This window comes from Acomys minous (assembly GCF_964271855.1).
Source record: "Acomys minous genome assembly, chromosome: 5".
NCBI lineage: Eukaryota > Metazoa > Chordata > Mammalia > Rodentia > Muridae > Acomys > Acomys minous.
The window spans coordinates 78450875-78468565 of NC_140494.1; the positions used below are offsets into that span (position 1 = coordinate 78450875).

Here is a 17691-nt window from a genome sequence, read left to right on the forward strand (position 1 = left end):
GGCTGAAGTGCACATTAGCAATTTCACAAACAATCTGAAATTTCAGTAAGCACTAACGAGCTGAGGGAGGGTGGGCAGAGGGGAGAGAGAAACAAATGGCACTTAACTTGGAGTATTTTCCCTTCATTCCTCCAAGTGGGACTTAAAAATATTCACAGTAGGGTTTGTTATGGAGTTTTCTGTCATTTGTCTTATTATTGCATTTTACATCTTACTGGAATAGAATAGAAACTCTCACATTAAAATAAACCCTGTGCAGTGTACAATTTGGTGACACTTAGAACACGCACAATGATTTGCCATGACCACCTCTATCTAGGTGCAAAACAGTCACCATCCCAAAGGAAGCCCTGGGCCCCAAAGAGGTTAATGCCCCCCCCATGTCCCCTTCTAGCTACGTTTATAATCAACCCACTCCCTCCCTCTTGCCCCCCTCCCTTCACATTTCCTTTCTGCCCATGGTTCATATAAGTTCCTCCTGTGGGCCCTAGGCAATGTGTGTGTCTTTGGGTGAACTCAGAAGTTGAAATGCTGGGACTTATGATGTTCGGCCGCTGCAGAATCAAGATGAAAGAATCTTGCTGGGACTTTTCCTAAAGGGTCTTCTGGCCTCTGTGTGTTGTGGGTGTACCAGCAGCCTGGTGGAGGTTAGACCTCAAGATAATACTGTCAGTAAAATAAAGCATACAGACTGCAAAAAAGCCAATTATCCTGAGGTACAGTTATAAAATATTGATGACCAAGTAATCTGTACATGCTGAATAACATCATCTACTGTGGATTTAATAATGCTATAATTTTAAAGCACCGAGAGGCATAAGTTATGCTCCGAGACCTGTAACGCTGTGATGTAAAACATCTGATTTCTATAGCGACACAGTCACAGGCATTGCTCACAATGCTGTGGTGTGCTGCCTACCTTCACAGTGAAAGAAACATGATGAAAATCAACGCAAACAAAAGTCTTTCCATACGCATTCAACTACAGACTCTGGGCGACAAAAAGTTCCTCTGAAATTGACGGTTTCTAAGCCATTTTCATCTGTACTGGTTAATTTTTGACTGTCAACTCAAAAGAATCCAGAATTAGCTAGGAGATAAGCCACGGGGTATGCCTGTGAGGAGTTTCTGGCTTGGACTGAAGTGGGGAAATCCATCCTAGCCATGGACAGCCCTGCTCTACGGGTTGGGGTCTCAGACTGAATACAGTAAAAAGCATTGCTCTCTCTTCTTCTAGAGTATGACCAGCCACCTCATGCTCCCATCTTTGACCTCTCTACCAGGGTGCCACGACCCCTCAAATTTCAGCCAGGATGAACACTTCCTTTCTTATCATCACTTTTGTCCAGCATTTTGTCAGAGCCATTGGAAAAGCACAGACAGCTTTGAGAATTGGAGACCATCTCATCAGAAGAAAAGTATTTCCCGTATATATTAAATTACGTGTCTGCTGACCCCTTACACCTATCTGTGGATCACTTCCAAGTCCACGGGCTATAGCTTGGGAGCTTCAGTTCCAGGACTTAGTCCTGGAGGCAGTGTTCCCTTCAGGGTTCTTTGGCCAGTCAGGCATGGAGCAGATGTGGGCAGGCTTATCTGCATCCCACATCTGGCTGACCAGCTTCTCACACATCCCAGCCACCTTGCATGGGGCCAGGTGCCCATCTGTTCAAGAGAGGAAAGATGGGTGCCTTGATGACACACTGTCTAGACTGAGTGTAAGAAAGATGATTCCAGAAGCAATCTGAGGTGCTTTTCTCTTCCCTCTGCCAAAAGCATGAGTATGGAGCAGATGGAGATCAAAGTCCCATGAAAGCAGTGACAGAGGGTGACCTCGTATTTCATACACATCCTGTTATCAGGACATGACTCTGGGTGCAGATGATCCTGACGTGACGCTTCAGAGGTGAGGGCATCTCATAGGAACTGCACATAAAGCCTTGAATTTTAATGATTTTCTAGGTTAGCTTTGTAAACCATAGTGTAAAACCATAGTGTAAACCATAGTGTAAACCATAGTGTAAACCATAGTGTAAACCAGACTGTGACTTCCAGGGCATCCCACAGACAGACTGACAGACTGCGGTAGACGCTGTGGCCACATAGTGATATTGGGCACTCTAGGTATATGCAATGCATTTTGACTTACAGTGTTTCCACTGGCAACAGAGTCACAGGGATGTATGTCAAGGGACATGTGTTTTTGTAGACACTGTGGTGCCTTTAAGTCACTGTGGTCTTAAGTCAATCAAGGCCCTGTTTGCTGAGTCTCAGGGGCAGCTCCACACCAGCACTCTGTCTGTCCTTTCCTCATGGGCTTTGCAGTTCTGAAGGACATTCAGACTTTGCTCTTACTCCACATCAGCTCAGCCATTTGACACTACAGTGTGCTGGGATAAAATCCACCTTCATTAAACACTTGGTTAGGATTCAAGCTGTCAAGGGCTTGAGCATGAGAAAAGGAGACAGAGGCAGGCTTCCTCTCCAGGATCTAAAAGATTGGATGTAGAGGCTACAAAGCACAGGAAATATAGAGCTCTAGCCTAAGAGACACACCCAGGCGCTAACAGGTGCTAACACAGCTGTAGGAGCCAAGGGGAGTCAAGAGTTTCTGAAAGTCCGGTGTGGGTTGAGTGCAGAAAGGGGCTGCTGTTGAGGAGTCCCTGTGACTGTCTGTGGGAAGGTGGGGTGTGAGGGGTCCCTGTGCTGTGACTGTCTGTGGGAAGGTGGGGTGTGAGGGGTCCCTGTGCTGTGACTCTGTCTGTGGGAAGGTGGGGTGTGAGGGGTCCCTGTGCTGTGACTCTGTCTGTGGGAAGGTGGGGTGTGAGGGACCCTGTGCTGTGACTCTGTCTGTGGGAAGGTGGGGTGTGAGGGGTCCCTGTGCTGTGTCTGTCTGTGGGAAGGTGGGGTGTGAGGGGTCCCTGTGCTGTGTCTGTCTGTGGGAAGGTGGGGTGTGAGGGGACCCTGTGCTGTGACTCTGTCTGTGGGAAGGTGGGGTATGAGGGGTCCCTGTGCTGTGACTGTCTGTGGGAAGGTGGGGTGTGAGGGGTCCCTGTGCTGTGACTCTGTCTGTGGGAAGGTGGGGTGTGAGGGGACCCTGTGCTGTGACTCTGTCTGTGGGAAGGTGGGGTGTGAGGGGTCCCTGTGCTGTGTCTGTCTGTGGGAAGGTGGGGTGTGAGGGTCCCTGTGCTGTGTCTGTCTGTGGGAAGGTGGGGTGTGAGGGGACCCTGTGCTGTGACTCTGTCTGTGGGAAGGTGGGGTATGAGGGGTCCCTGTGCTGTGACTGTCTGTGGGAAGGTGGGGTGTGAGGGGTCCCTGTGCTGTGACTGTCTGTGGGAAGGTGGGGTGTGAGGGGTCCCTGTGCTGTGACTCTGTCTGTGGGAAGGTGGGGTATGAGGGGTCCCTGTGCTGTGACTGTCTGTGGGAAGGTGGGGTGTGAGGGGTCCCTGTGCTGTGACTCTGTCTGTGGGAAGGTGGGGTATGAGGGGTCCCTGTGCTGTGACTCTGTCTGTGGGAAGGTGGGGTATGAGGGGTCCCTGTGCTGTGTCTGTCTGTGGGAAGGTGGGGTGTGAGGGGTCCCTGTGCTGTGACTGTCTGTGGGAAGGTGGGGTGTGAGGGGACCCTGTGCTGTGACTCTGTCTGTGGGAAGGTGGGGTGTGAGGGGACCCTGTGCTGTGTCTGTCTGTGGGAAGGTGGGGTATGAGGGGTCCCTGTGCTGTGACTGTCTGTGGGAAGGCGGGGTGTGAGGGGTCCCTGTGCTGTGACTGTCTGTGGGAAGGCGGGGTGTGAGGGGTCCCTGTGCTGTGTCTGTCTGTGGGAAGGTGGGGTGTGAGGGGACCCTGTGCTGTGACTCTGTCTGTGGGAAGGTGGGGTGTGAGGGGTCCCTGTGCTGTGACTGTCTGTGGGAAGGTGGGGTGTGAGGGGTCCCTGTGCTGTGACTCTGTCTGTGGGAAGGTGGGGTGTGAGGGACCCTGTGCTGTGACTCTGTCTGTGGGAAGGTGGGGTATGAGGGGTCCCTGTGCTGTGTCTGTCTGTGGGAAGGTGGGGTGTGAGGGGTCCCTGTGCTGTGACTGTCTGTGGGAAGGTGGGGTGTGAGGGGTCCCTGTGCTGTGTCTGTCTGTGGGAAGGTGGGGTGTGAGGGGTCCCTGTGCTGTGTCTGTCTGTGGGAAGGTGGGGTGTGAGAGGACCCTGTGCTGTGACTCTGTCTGTGGGAAGGTGGGGTGTGAGGGGTCCCTGTGCTGTGTCTGTCTGTGGGAAGGTGGGGTGTGATGGGTCCCTGTGCTGTGACTCTGTCTGTGGGAAGGTGGGGTGTGAGGGGACCCTGTGCTGTGTCTGTCTGTGGGAAGGTGGGGTGTGAGGGGTCCCTGTGCTGTGACTGTCTGTGGGAAGGTGGGGTGTGAGGGGACCCTGTGCTGTGACTCTGTCTGTGGGAAGGTGGGGTGTGAGGGGTCCCTGTGCTGTGACTCTGTCTGTGGGAAGGTGGGGTGTGAGGGGTCCCTGTGCTGTGACTCTGTCTGTGGGAAGGTGGGGTGTGAGGGGACCCTGTGCTGTGACTGTCTGTGGGAAGGCGGGGTGTGAGGGGTCCCTGTGCTGTGTCTGTCTGTGGGAAGGTGGGGTGTGAGGGGACCCTGTGCTGTGACTCTGTCTGTGGGAAGGTGGGGTGTGAGGGGACCCTGTGCTGTGTCTGTCTGTGGGAAGGTGGGGTGTGAGGGGACCCTGTGCTGTGACTCTGTCTGTGGGAAGGTGGTGAACCCCAGGCCCCTACTCTGATGCTCTTGGAAGTTTCCATTCTTGTCCTACTTCTTGTCTAAGGTCCAGAAGCCTTGAGTGAGGACCATGTAGGAGTGGTTTCCTTCCAGACCCCTTGCCTGCTCATCAGATGGCCTCCCCCAAGGTCTCATGATCTGTCAATGCCAAGGCCACGTCCTTTATTAAAGTGTCTCACAGAACGAGTTCTTTTCCTCAACAGCTTATTTGCAAATTCATGTATTTACCTTCCTCATCGGCTTATGAGCATCTCCCTGGAGGGAAACAACGCTATATTTCAGGCATATCTCCTACAAAGCTCAATAGGTTGTGTGTGTTCAGCTGAAGGCTGTGGGGTGACTGAGGATGTAAGTGCAGACTAGAAATGTTGGCTACTGTTTTTTGGATAAGAAAATTCACTTGGGGACAAGGATAAAGGTGACAGGAAATAGGTTTTAATGCTGGAATGTGGAGACCAAAAGGCACAGCTGGTAGATGAGTCACTGATGAAGCTCTTGTGGGCTATGGTAAATTAAGACAAATCAGAAGTGCTCTTTTCCAGTCTGGACCATTTTCAGGCCATGGGAAGCTCTGTACTCACTCTCACTCTCAGCACAATCTCAGTGCCACTTTTGATGCACTCTGGGGAGTGGTGCTTTTAGTGTGGTCCTACTTTCCCAAACAGCCATTGTGAAATCCTGAAAAGAGTCAAAGGAGCAGGAAACAGGCAAGTGAGGGACACTCTTGAAACAGAAACCTAACATCCGCCAGCAGGGAGAAAACTGGGAAGGAATTAAGTTTGGGGCTAGGGCTGGGGCTGGTTGGCAGACTTGTGATCCCAGCCTCTGAAGATTGGAAGACTGGGCTACCATGCTTGGCTGCTGGGAGACAAGGCATAGGGATTGCTTCCTGTCTCTTAGCTGTTGATGTAAATTCCAGGAAGTTAGGGACAGTGAGCTTGAAGGTATCTGCTGAACTCTTCATTTGGGCTTGTCCTTTGCACAGATGAAAGCAGAGATCTTAAATCGTTTCCTTATAAGGGGTTTAACAGCTTTGTGAAAATAGTCAAGTGTACCCTTTGCTGTGCACTGGAGTAGGTATCATTTTGTTCAAAGTCTTTGTGAAAAAAATTATATGATACTACTGTGACAAAAAAGAGGTTTTTATTACACTACTTGATAGATATATTAGTGTTCTTTGTGGAACTCAGATTCCAGCAAAATGCACGGAGCCAACAGGCTAGGTTCTGCTGGGACTGCAGACACATAGGAAGGAGCTTAAAGCAATACGGCTTTTCCTTCTAACTGGTGCATATTCATTGTACATAGTGGTGAGATTCATAAAGACATCTCAGTCAAGTATGTGATGGAGTTTTTGACCATGTGACCACGCCCTCCTCCTGTTCTCCTTCCCTTTCCCCAGATAGCCTCATGTCTTCAATCATACTAGATACAATGATAGGTAACTATGGGTAAACCCAGAAAATTTTAGACCCACACGAGAGAAAGAACACAACACTTGTCTTTCTGAGTCTGGCTGAACTTGCTTCCTGTGACAACCTCCATCCTCCTATAACTTTTCCAATACAAGAAGCTGTACCCTTTCACCTCTCAGCTCAGGGAAGGTGCGTTTCTACAAGAGTCTTTATTTGGCTGAGGGAGGGCGCTTGACCACTCGAAGCCAAATTGCTTTCTTCTAGGACTTGGGGTGTGGAGTAAAACCAGCAGTTATTTTAGTAGTTGAGCCTTGGCGAGACCTCTGTTTGTCCTCCCACAATTCCTAAGTGATCTTAGCTCTTGGCCCTTCTGAAACTTGGATGAAGAGATTGTGGGCCATCTACCTGTCCACCAGCTTTTTTTGGGGGGGGGGGTGTTGGTGATCTTGTAAACCCTATCCTTAGACTACCCAAGATCATTGCATTTAAAGATTTATTTTTATTTTTAATTGTGTGTGTGTGTGTGTGTGTGTGTGTGTGTGTGTGTGTGTGTGTGTGTTACAAGCAGTTGTGACTTGTCTGACATGAGTGCTAGGAACAGACCTTGGGTCCTCTGCAAGAGGAGCAAGTGATAAGACCACTTAGCTGTCTCTCCAGCTCCAGGGAAGATTTTTTTTTTTCGAGACAAGGTTTCTCTGGGTAGCCTTGGCTGTCCTGGACTAACTCTGCAGACCAGGCTAGACTCGAACTTACAGTGATCCACCTGCCTCTGCCTCCCGAGTGCTGGGATTAAAGGCGTGCGCCACTACCGCCCAGCTTGGGGAAGATATTTTACATTGCAACAAATGTCAAAAAGGAAAAGCAGAACAGTTTAGGAGTGAAAACAGTCTGCTCTGAGGCAGCTTCAGGACCGACCATGGCATCTGTCAGGCTCTTAGCGGCTCAGGCGTTTCTTCATGACACAATGGGGTGCTAGACTCAGGGACCCTACTTGCTCTTGACTCTCCACTGTTTCCTGATCTTGCTGTGGGCTGGAGATGTGACTTGCTGAGAAAAGCACTTGCTGCACAGGTCACACCAGCTGACTTCTAGCTGTGGCACCCGTATAAAGGACCAGATGTGATCCCAGCATGCCGCTCTTGGGAGCTAGGAGGCAAACACAAAACTGCCGGAAGTTCACAGGTCAGCTAGCCTGGTGTATGCAGCAGTGAATAAGAGACCCAGTCTCAACTATGTTGAAGGAAGGGGCTGACACCCAAGGAAGTTATTTGACTTTAACATGTACCACATGCACACCATGGTAAGTGTACATCAAGGTATACACACACCACGGTATGTACACACACACACACACACACACACACACACACACACACACACACACACCCTTGTCATTAGGGAGCTTACGATATAGGGGAGGAAATAAATACACCTAACCTCCATGACACCTACTGCTGGCATTCCAGTCAGTCAGGCTTAAAGCTTGATAGCTTACAAGCTGACCTTGCCAGCCCCTTGTCATACTGGCAGCAAAAGAATTTTAAACTGCCAGGCTCAGTGATGAACCAATTCAACGAGGAACTCTGGGAGAGGCATTTACATAAAATGTGATGCTCGGTTAAGCCCAGACACAGGCTTCAGCTGAATTCTTCATGACAGGCAACACCAGCTGGAGACTGATTCTTGAGTGAATTTCGCCAAGACCATGTAACTGTAGGAAAGCTTACCAGGAAGGGTGGGTGTCTCCATTATCTACTGTCATGAACAAACCATTCTTGTATCTCTTCTCGATTTGAAGTCCTGGCTTACTTTGTCCGTCTGCCCTAGCCTCAGTGGGGACTGGGCTGTGCTGCAGAGCTTTTTTTCTCCTTGGGGCCTTTGGTTTTGTGTAGAGGCTAGTCCGGGCTTCTTTGTGGCGATCATAGGGCAGCACCCAAAGGAGCAAGGAGCAAGGCTCAAGCAGTCAGCTCACAAGATCTCATAATGTACCCATAGGTGAAACTGGGTCACATGGTCAGCATGGATGGAGCCATCCCAGGGTGAGCATGCTCCCATGGGTCAGGGGAGTGCTGGCCAACAGTGGCTCTTGACCTTTGGAAATGGTCAACTCTGACACGGAAGTGAGGGCCCATTTACTAATATGCAAAACAGGTCCCTACCAAAGGTAAAGAAACTTTGGAGTCACCTCATTAAGGGGCTGATTTCTTAAATGCCTCATAAAAATACAGGGACCTTGGAAGTTATATACATCTTGTTTGGAGGAAACATGCCGCAAACTGAGCCTTGAGGCTTACTGATTTCACACAGAGCTGCATGCCATCCCATCTGTCCTAGATGGAGGACATTTGTGTGTGGCTCAACCACCAGAGCTCAAACTTGAGGATGAGAATTTACCTCCCACAACTGTTCCTCAAAATCTACGACTCACAACCCTAAATAGATGCTCTCTATGTGCTTGCTAACTACTCTGATAGTGCTTTTATAAAATATGTGTGTTTTCTAGACATCGCCTCAGAGGCTAGATCTTTCTTTCTTTCTTTTCTTTTCTTTTTTCTTTTTTTGGTTTTTTGAGACAGGGTCTCTCTGTGTAGCCTGGACTGTCCTGGACTCGCTTAGTAGACCAGGCTGGCCTCGAACTCACAGTGATTCGCCTAGCCTCTGCCTCCCGAGTGCTGGGATTATAGGCATGTGCCACCACCACCCAGCTTGATCTTTCCTTCTTAAATGACTCGTCACAGACGCTCTACAGGAAACCTGTGCAAGCATCACAGCTCTTAAGAAACCCATGTGTTACCAGGACTCAGAGGAGGAGGGACTGGAGTGGTTTTGTTCCCAGGGTTGACTTTGCTGGTCAGGTGACAAAGCCACCATCAGGGGTCTTAAGGCTGTCCTCACATAAAAACATAGCGAGAGAGATAGCACAGAGTTAAGAGCGCTTGCTGCTCTCCCAGGGGACTCAAGTTTTATTTCCAGCTCTCACAAGATGGATGGCCCTACAACTACAAATCCAGGGGATCTGACGCCCTCTTCTGGCCTCCTCGGGCACACACGCATGTAAACAAAAATAAACCTTAAAAAAAAAAAAGCCTTTATTTTTCTATGTGTGTGTCTTTGTGTACCTGCAATGTGTATGTGGGGGTCAAAGGTCAACATCAACTGTCTTTTCCTCTATGGTTCTTCACCTTGTTCCATGCGCACTCATGGAACCTACAGCTCAGCTTTTTGGTTAGGCTGGCTGGTCGGTCAGTCAGAAAGCTCCTGGGATGCAAGGATCTGAATTTAGGTCCTAATGCTTGGGTTGTGGGTACTTTGCTGAGTCATCTCCTTAGACCCCACAGTAGTCTTTTTTTTTTTTTTTTTTTTTTTTTTTTTTTGAGACAGGGTTTCTCTATGTAGCCTTGGCTGCCCTGGATCAGGCTGGCCTCGAACTCACAGAGATCCACCTGCCTCTGCCTCCAGAGTGCTGGGATGGAAGGCGTGTGCCGCCATGCCCAGCCCCAACACAGTAGTCTTCTTACACAGAGGTGTGTTTTCATCCTGCAACAGACCAGTAATAATACAAATAAGCACCACAGCTATGCTAAGTGTGCTTAGCATCACCACCACATGATCTCTGTGGATCTGCAAACCACAACACCATGAAGTAGGTGTTAGCACTATTATGGAAGAGTTGACTTTTGGCAAAAGGAGATTAGCTTTCCTGAGACCGCTCAACTCTTTTTTTAAAAAAAAATATATTTTATTAGTTTATTCATATTACATCTCAATTGTTATCCCATCCCTTATACCCTCCCATTCCTCCCTCCCTCCCATTTCCCCCTTACTCCCGAGACCGCTCAACTCTTAAGCGGTTGATTTAAAACTCAAATGTGTTTGGTGAAAAGTCCTTAATAACATTAAGCTTAGGGCCTTATGGGGCTTTAATACTGATAAGGAGCAAGGACTCTTATTTTATTTATGACAAGCCGAACATGTGTGCTCATGTGTAATTTACAAGAAGCAAACGCAGGTTAGAACGTCCCCCTGAGGTGTGAAAGTATACTTGGATGGGAGGGGGAAAAGATCTCTGCTTGTATTTTTGCTTCCTCATAAACCCCAGACACAGGTCACCGAACAAACTTCCGCCATCAGGCACTAACCTGCACCAGATAGGAAACTGTGCACTTTCCTGAACGTACCCAAGGACCACCTGAAAACAGTTCTTCAAAGGCGGCCACGTGAGGAAGCCTGTGCCTCTGCTCACCGACCACTTGACAGGACAGGCTTAACCCCACCATGAGGAACATAATACCCACTCCCTAGAAACAGGGAGACCCTAAACCTTCCCTTCTCCCCAGTGCGGGGGGGGGGGGGGGGGAGGGGCATCTGAGTGCACCTGGCCCGCTGCCACTGCGCTTTTGCACACCAGACCCCCCCATGTCCCATTTACTGGTTCACTGACTCGGGGTGCTTCAGGCCTGGAGCCTCGGCTCCAGCATTTGGCGGCCAGCATGCCAGGCGTCCGCAGGGTGCAGGGTGCAGGGTGCCGCGTGGCCCGGCCCCGCGTTAGGGTTAGGGCGCAGGATTCGGCTTCCCGGCGGCAGAGGGCGCCTGGCGCCGCGGTCCCGCGCCCTGGAGCCGCCCGCGAGGCGCGAGCAGCAGAGGCGAGGCGGGCGAGCGGCGGCCCCTGCCACGTACCCGGCCGTGCGCGGCGGTGGCGGCGGCAGGTGGGCGCGGGGGGCTGCGGGGACCGCTCGGCTCGGAGCCGGGCCTCGGCGTGCGGGGCGGGGCGGGGGCAGGAGGCCGGGGACGCCGCGGGAGGTGCGCGCTGGCGGGCGGGACGGCTTTGCGCTCCCCGCCGCGCCTTCCGGGCCGGGGCCGGGAAAAGTTGGGGCGGCGCGCTGGCCTCGGGGGCCGGGCGGGAAGAACGGCGCGGGCTGCCGAGGCTCCGCGCGGACACGCGGGGACACCCGCGGCGCGCAGAGGGGCGCGCATTTGCGGGTGGCGGTGAGCGGCCGGGGGGACCCCAGGGAGCTGGCGGGGACGGGCTGGCCTCTTCCCCGCTGCGGCCCAGGGGCCCGGCCCAGAGTTAGGGGCCCCTCGTGGTGTTCGGGGGTCCCCGTGGGGAAGGAGCTGAACGTGGTTTCCTGTGTCGCGGGCTCCAGGATCGCCCCTCCCGGTGCCTCGTTCACCTCACGCTGCGGTGCGTTTGTCCTGGGGAAGTTGAGCGGGCCGCGGAGTGGACGGTATGTTGGGGTGTTGCGAGGAGGAGAGTGGGATGGGACCGCATGAAGCACGCACACCCACCCAACCTCTCCTTCCTTGATCAATGCGAAAGTCCGGGCCCTCTAGCGTTTAAGAGATTCCCGGGCTGGGCCGGCAGCTGCTCAAAGCTGCACAGCACATTTTGGCATAGTGTGTGGCTGGAAGACATGGCCTCTGATTTTCGGTCTGTCGTTGGCTACTTCCCAAACAAGGTTTCAGCAGATGCCCGTTGAGTAACAGAACAATTTATGTGGTGGCCCTTGAAGAACCAGATGACCCCCACTCTCCCAACTCCAATAAACTTAATATTCAAGACGCCTCTATGCGGGGAGTTCAGAACAGTAGAGAGGCCTCTTGAGCCCTTGGGAGAGTCTAGATGTGTCAAGCAGGACTCGACCCTGGCTGAGCCCTGGACCTCAACTTTCTTAGCTGTGCAATAGGAGAAAAAAAAGCCAAATACTTTGTAGGAGGCAGAAGTAGGTTTCTGATGGTGACTGAAGTGTAGCCTTGCATCTTCTTGTGTGCACATAGGTTTCTATTCGCTCTCGGGAAGAAATTACGATAGCTTTAAAGGCAAACAGGAGCTAAAAAAGATTGAACACACAAAGCGAAAAAGTAATCGTTGGTACTAGGTGTACGTTGTGAGTGCTGCACTCGTGCACGTAGTGGGTATTATGGGCTGCCTGTTTGTCTATGCTGTGAAGCTGAGGGTGTACTGAACGTATCGCCCAAGGGGATGAACTATTTCTTACTTTTTTTTTTTTAGCCTTCAAGCCTGGGGTGGTCGCTCTGTTGGCTCAATGGGGCCCTCCCTGAAGGGCCCGCCCACATCCCATAATAGTTACGTCTGACTGACGCTCCCGCCACAGCGGCCCTGCCATCTCTTCTATTCCAGCTTTAGAAGTCGTGGGCTGATATCCTGTTGTGTGTAGTGTTTATGAACTAAGCCGATTTCTTTTCAAGGGAAAGTAGTAAATAAATAGGCATGCAGTACAATTGGGTGTAGCCCATTTAAAAAAAAAGTTTCAAGTAGCAGTGTAGGCTGTGACTACTCCATATTATTCCCGGCTGTCCCTAGTGCATGCAGTGTCTCATCTGAACTTGGGGAGACAAGTTTTAGGTCCTGAGGGGCAGCCACAGAATCACAGTGACCGGGCCAAACAGCTCCTTAATGATCAGGGTTGGGAGGTGAAGGAGGATTTTCTTGTTTTATCATAACTCAATGCTCTTTCCCGTCCACCTCCATTTTCAGCTTTCCAACCCCACACTGGCTTGGATTTGACCATGTCATTTTCAGTAATCCTTAAAAAACAAAACAAAACAAAACAAAAAAAACACCCATAGTTTCTTGGAAGTGGCAGTAGATGGTTATCTTTCAAGGTTAAGGGAGTGGTAAAATGATACCTTAAAAACATAAGTGCTTGACGAAGTTTACATTCAGTCCTTGAAATATCTGTAGTGGATATACCTGTGAATGTGACTTTAACAAACAAAAGCCATCGTTTTCAGTAGAGTTACCATTTGAGCCTTCCGCGCTTTTTAAAAAAAAATTAGTATTTTATTAATTTATTCATATTACATCTCAATTGTTAGCCCATCCCTTGTATCCTCCCATTCCTCCCTCCTTCCCACTTTCATCCTACTCCCCTCCCCTATGTCTGTGACTGAGGGGGACCTCTTCCTCCTGTATATGCTCATAGGGTATCAAGTCTCTTCTTGGTAGGCTGCTATCCTTTCTCTGAGCGCCACCATGCCTCCCCATCAAGGAGATGTGGTCAAAAATGGGGCACCAGAGTTGGTGTGAAAGTCAGTCCCCACTCTCCACTCAATGGTGGAGAATGTCCTGTCCATTGGCTAGATCTGGGTAGGGGTTCGGCTTCCTGAGAGCAAGTTTACTGCATGTATTGTCCTTGGCTGGTGTCATAGTTTGAGCAGGACCCCTGGGCCCAGATCCGCTTGTCATAATGTGCTTCTTGTAGGATTCTAGGACCCTCTGGATCCTTCTATTTCCCCATTCTCCAATGCTTCTCTCACCTAAAGTCCCAATAGGATGTCCTCCCCTCTGACCCACTTTCCTGGTAAGTGAAGACTTTCATGGGACAAGCCCCTTGGGCTAGTGTCTAGATATAACAGGGACATATGCTCAACCATGTTCATAGCGGCCTTATTCATAATAGCCAGAACATGGAAACAGCCTAAGTGTCCCTCAGTAGAAGAATGGATAAAGAAACTGTGGTACATTTACACTCTGGAATACTACTCAGCTATTAAAAACAAGGAATTCCAGGAATTTGTAGACAAATGGATTGAACTAGAAATGATCGTAATGAGTGAATTAACTCAGAAGCAGAAAGAGTCAAATGGTATATACTCACTTATATCTAGACACTAGCCTTCGGCTTTTTTTTAGGCTCACCAGGGAGAAAGCAAAGCCAAGAGGCACAAGTCTGTCACAGCAGCTTCTCTGCACCCAGAGAGCCGTTGGCAGTAGATGGGAAAGGAGCTGTTACCCTCTACAAGGTTGCAATCGCTAAGTAAGGTCGTGCACAAGAAGCGCAACACGTTCTCTCACTCGGGATGTTGGGCCTTACGCACTGGGGGACACTGCAAGCTGCCTGGGAAGTGGATCTTGGGAGTATGTAGTGGGCCTGGGTGTACGTCCTGAGCCCTTGGCCTCACTTCTGGCCCAGGATCTGCCTGTGTAAAAGCTGAGCCATGTTGCTTTCTCTCACCTGTGAGCCGAATGCTGGGGGAAGGCTGGCCCCGCCTCTCTCTCCTTGCTCAGGCACTCCAGATAATGGGATTGATTAAGTCTTCCAGTAGGAATTGTCCTCAGGGGAGAAAGGCTTTTTAAAGTACATTTTTGTCCTTATGAATAATTCCTCCGGCTTTTGCCTCCCCACACCAATCCCAGCATTCACAGAGAACATTCCAGGGCCTTGGGCTATGTATGTATGGATTCAAGAGAGCACCGAACAAAACCAGAAGCCAGAAAGGACAGGTCCTGTCGTGGAAGTTGGATGTGGTTATAGCTGGTTTTCTTTGCTTATTTTCTAGATTTCTCTGCTTTTTTTGGACAGGGGAAAGATGACTGAATTTGGAGGCTTCTGAATGAGATGAGAAGGCAGAGGCAGGCAGGTCATGGAGGAGGTGAGCCTGGCTGACGGTGGAAGGGGAATGCAGTTAGGTGTGCGGCTGAGCTGGACATCTGGCCACTTTCCACCTCGTCCTTGAAGACCCTGCTGGGGCTTTGAAGTTTGACACTCTAGGCAGGTTGTGACTTGCCTCAGTAGCAACATCAGCGAATTTCTGTAGTCAGTTGTGTGCCAAAAAGGTAACTGAATTCCCAGAGGGTGTTTGTTGTGATTGGTGCCAGGATTTTTATTAGGATCTAGTCAGTCTATAAAAGTACCTCCTAGTTCTCTGAAGATATTCATTAAAAAAGATAGTTTTTTAAACTATGGAAATGTCTCTGTTGTGAGTCTTTGAAATGTCACCCTCCTAAGTTTTGGAAGCAAAGAGGCTCAGAACATCCCGTTTAACCTGTTCCTTCCCGGTTCTCACGCTGTTCTAACAATGAGTTGATGTTGGTTTCTTTTACATTTTGGTGCCCTCGTTTCTGCACTTCAGAGTTTGCCTTCTGTTCTTCTCTTGGGTCCATTTTTGCTCCTAGATGGTGCAGAGGTGGTGAGGAGAGCAGAGTCTACCTACCGAAGCAGGCTGGGGACAGCTGTGGAGTTGGGCCCTCTTGGAGGGCTGAGCTGTCATGATGTGGACACTACCCTGAGAGCAGACGATCCACAAAGCATGGTGTAGTGATGGCTCACAGATACGTGTATCTCGCAGCTGTGAGAGGCTGGTCGTGTCTCCACTGTTCAGAAGCACGCTTGTCGAGTGTAAGAGGCTGTCACAGTGACGGTTCAGAGACGCGTGTCTAACCAACAGTCTTAGACCACAGCTTATGCTCGCATGGGTTCTGAGCAGGCAGGGCTGTGCTCACTCAGCCAAGGATAGGCTAGGGCCTTTGTCTTGGAGTTGGGGAGCTTCATCAAGGGGAGAGGGCCAAGTCTTTATCAAGGGAGATTGTTCAATGGGCTGTGTGGAGTATGAAGCACAGCAAATGGAGATTAGCCGAGAAAGGAGTCCGTTAATATAGTGGGCTTAAAATGGCGCCCACATAAAAAAAAAAACCATAACCCTGTGGCTCTGTGATGGGGAAAACGGTGCATGGTGAATGGGGAGATCTTGGTCTTTCTGGATGATGGAGTTCAGAGTGGAGCCGTTCCTTCCCCTTCCTCATCCTTCTCACAGCCTTGAGCTTTGAGCCTGGAGATGCTGAGAGGGCACCTGCAGTAGCAAGCATCTTGCTGCCAGCTAGAGACAGGTGTCTGAGTCTGACCTGAAGGGCCTTATCCTTTCTAGGAGCTTGTCAGGACTGAGGTCGGGCTCTTCAAACCCCACTTAGGAAGATACTTTGTGTGTGGGATTGCCGGGGAAGACAGTAGTAGATGGTGCGTTTACGGTGAGCAGCGGCCAACTCTTAGGAGCGGTGGTTATCTTCCCCTAAAGGCTGCAGGCTGTGCAGCAGAGCCTGGCCAGTCAGGTGACTGGAATTCTCGCATGGAACCCACTGTGTGCCAGTCTTGGGTCCTCTCCCCTCGTCTGTGCCAGAGATGGTAGTGAGCTTGCTCGTGGCCTTCTGTTTCCTGGAGTGCGCTCCTGTTTGTTCTTGTTCTGCTCCGGCAGGAGATGAGTTGACTGGGGCTTCATCAGGGCTCTTTCTGAGGGAGCAGTTGGATTACCTGTTGGACCTCACTGCACTGCTTCTTCGAGTGTGGCACATCCTCTGCTGGTGAGACACCATGTGCAGATCCGCCTCACCGCTTACTGCTTGCTTTTTTTTTTTTTTTTTAAGAGTTGACCTTGCATCCTTGTTCCAAGGTGCCTCTTTTTGGTCCCCCCAACTGTGTACAAGGATGTATAGCATTCTTGTCTGGGTGGGAAGGCTTGTGGTGCAGAAGAGTGCTCCTGTCGCAATAGTACCTGTCATGTCTGCCTTTTATGTCTGCAGCAAAACCTCCTGGCTGTCTCTCTTTTTTTTTTTAAGTGTGTGTGTGTGTGTGTGTGTGTGTGTGTGTGTGTGTGTGTTGGGTTCTGTTTGTTTTAATTATTACCAAGAAGCAGAAGAGATATTTATCAAATGTTTAAATCTGCAGCAGTGCTGTGGCTCTGGCAAGCGGGCAGAAGAATAAATGCACATTTAGCCAGGATGCCGCTGATTTATCTCTTTCCGCGCTAACGCTGCTCTGTTGGCAGAGCCCTCTGATTTGTATACTGATGCAGTTTGGGTTCAGAAGTGAGGGAAAAGATTCCTGGGCTGCTTGCCGGAGTGGAGGGACTCCACCAAGCAGGCATCTCTGCCAGTCCTGCCTCTCCCTCTAAGGCAGGCACTGGCACCCAGCGCCTCTGGCAGGAAGGAGTTTGGCCAGACTCCTTTGGTGGCTTGCCTAGGAGATGCTTTGAGGGTGATGGTGGAAGGCTGCCCCTCTGCTGCAGGAAGAGGGTACACATGGGGATGGAACATTTGGGGATGGCAGACTGAGGGTAGGAAAGGCCTGTGTGTTCTCAGGAGCTCAACTCTTTTTGCATCTTCTTGCTGCCCTCTTCATCCTGTCAGTCCCAATTTGACCCTTGTCAGAGGCTCAGAAACTAGGCTCGGGCCTTTTTAAGTTCCTCCCAGAGCGCAACGTGGGGATGGACCCTGATGTGTGGTGCAGTTTTGCCGGCAGGAGCATCTGTTTGGGTGGTGGTGTTTGCAGTGAGGCCGTTCACTTTCTTCTAGGATGGTCCGGGTGGTATGTGAGTGTCTGCTCCCGAACCCCGCCTTCCCATGTAAGGAGTGTGGGGGAGGAGAGCAGCCCTGTTGACAGCCGGCGACCCTGTCCCAGATGCCTCCTCTCTCTCAAGCCCTCAGCAGTAACTGGCTTTAGCAGTCGGATGAGTATCCTGAAGCCATTTGCCAGCCTATTTAGACACACGGACATAGACGTTTCCTTCACTAGTGTACGTCTGATTGTTTGCACCGTGCCACTGCTTTCCTTGTCTTTATAATATACTGTGAGGTTATTTACATGTGTGTAGCTTTTCTGTACAAAATATGTACCCTACGTAGGTGTATCGGTTTATGAACTGGTTTCCTGTTGATGGACAGATGAGCTAGCTCATGAGGTTTTCTCTTTCCTGTCCACTGTACATGCGTTAATATG

General features: G+C 50.4%; 1 protein-coding gene across 2 annotated transcripts in view; it reads left to right on the plus strand.

Annotated features, from left to right (window-relative positions):
- Positions 1-10730: 10730 nt before the first annotated feature.
- The window catches only part of SMCO4 (single-pass membrane protein with coiled-coil domains 4), a 55217-nt gene continuing 48256 nt past the window's right edge, over positions 10731-17691 (plus strand). The window contains exons 1-2 of one of the 2 annotated variants that reach the window (XM_084783783.1): positions 10807-10887; positions 11326-11406. The gene's annotated coding sequence lies outside the window, so the exon portion shown is untranslated. Of the gene's footprint in view, positions 10888-11325; positions 11407-17691 lie in introns of both variants that reach the window. The other variant, XM_084783784.1, reaches the window with a different exon arrangement.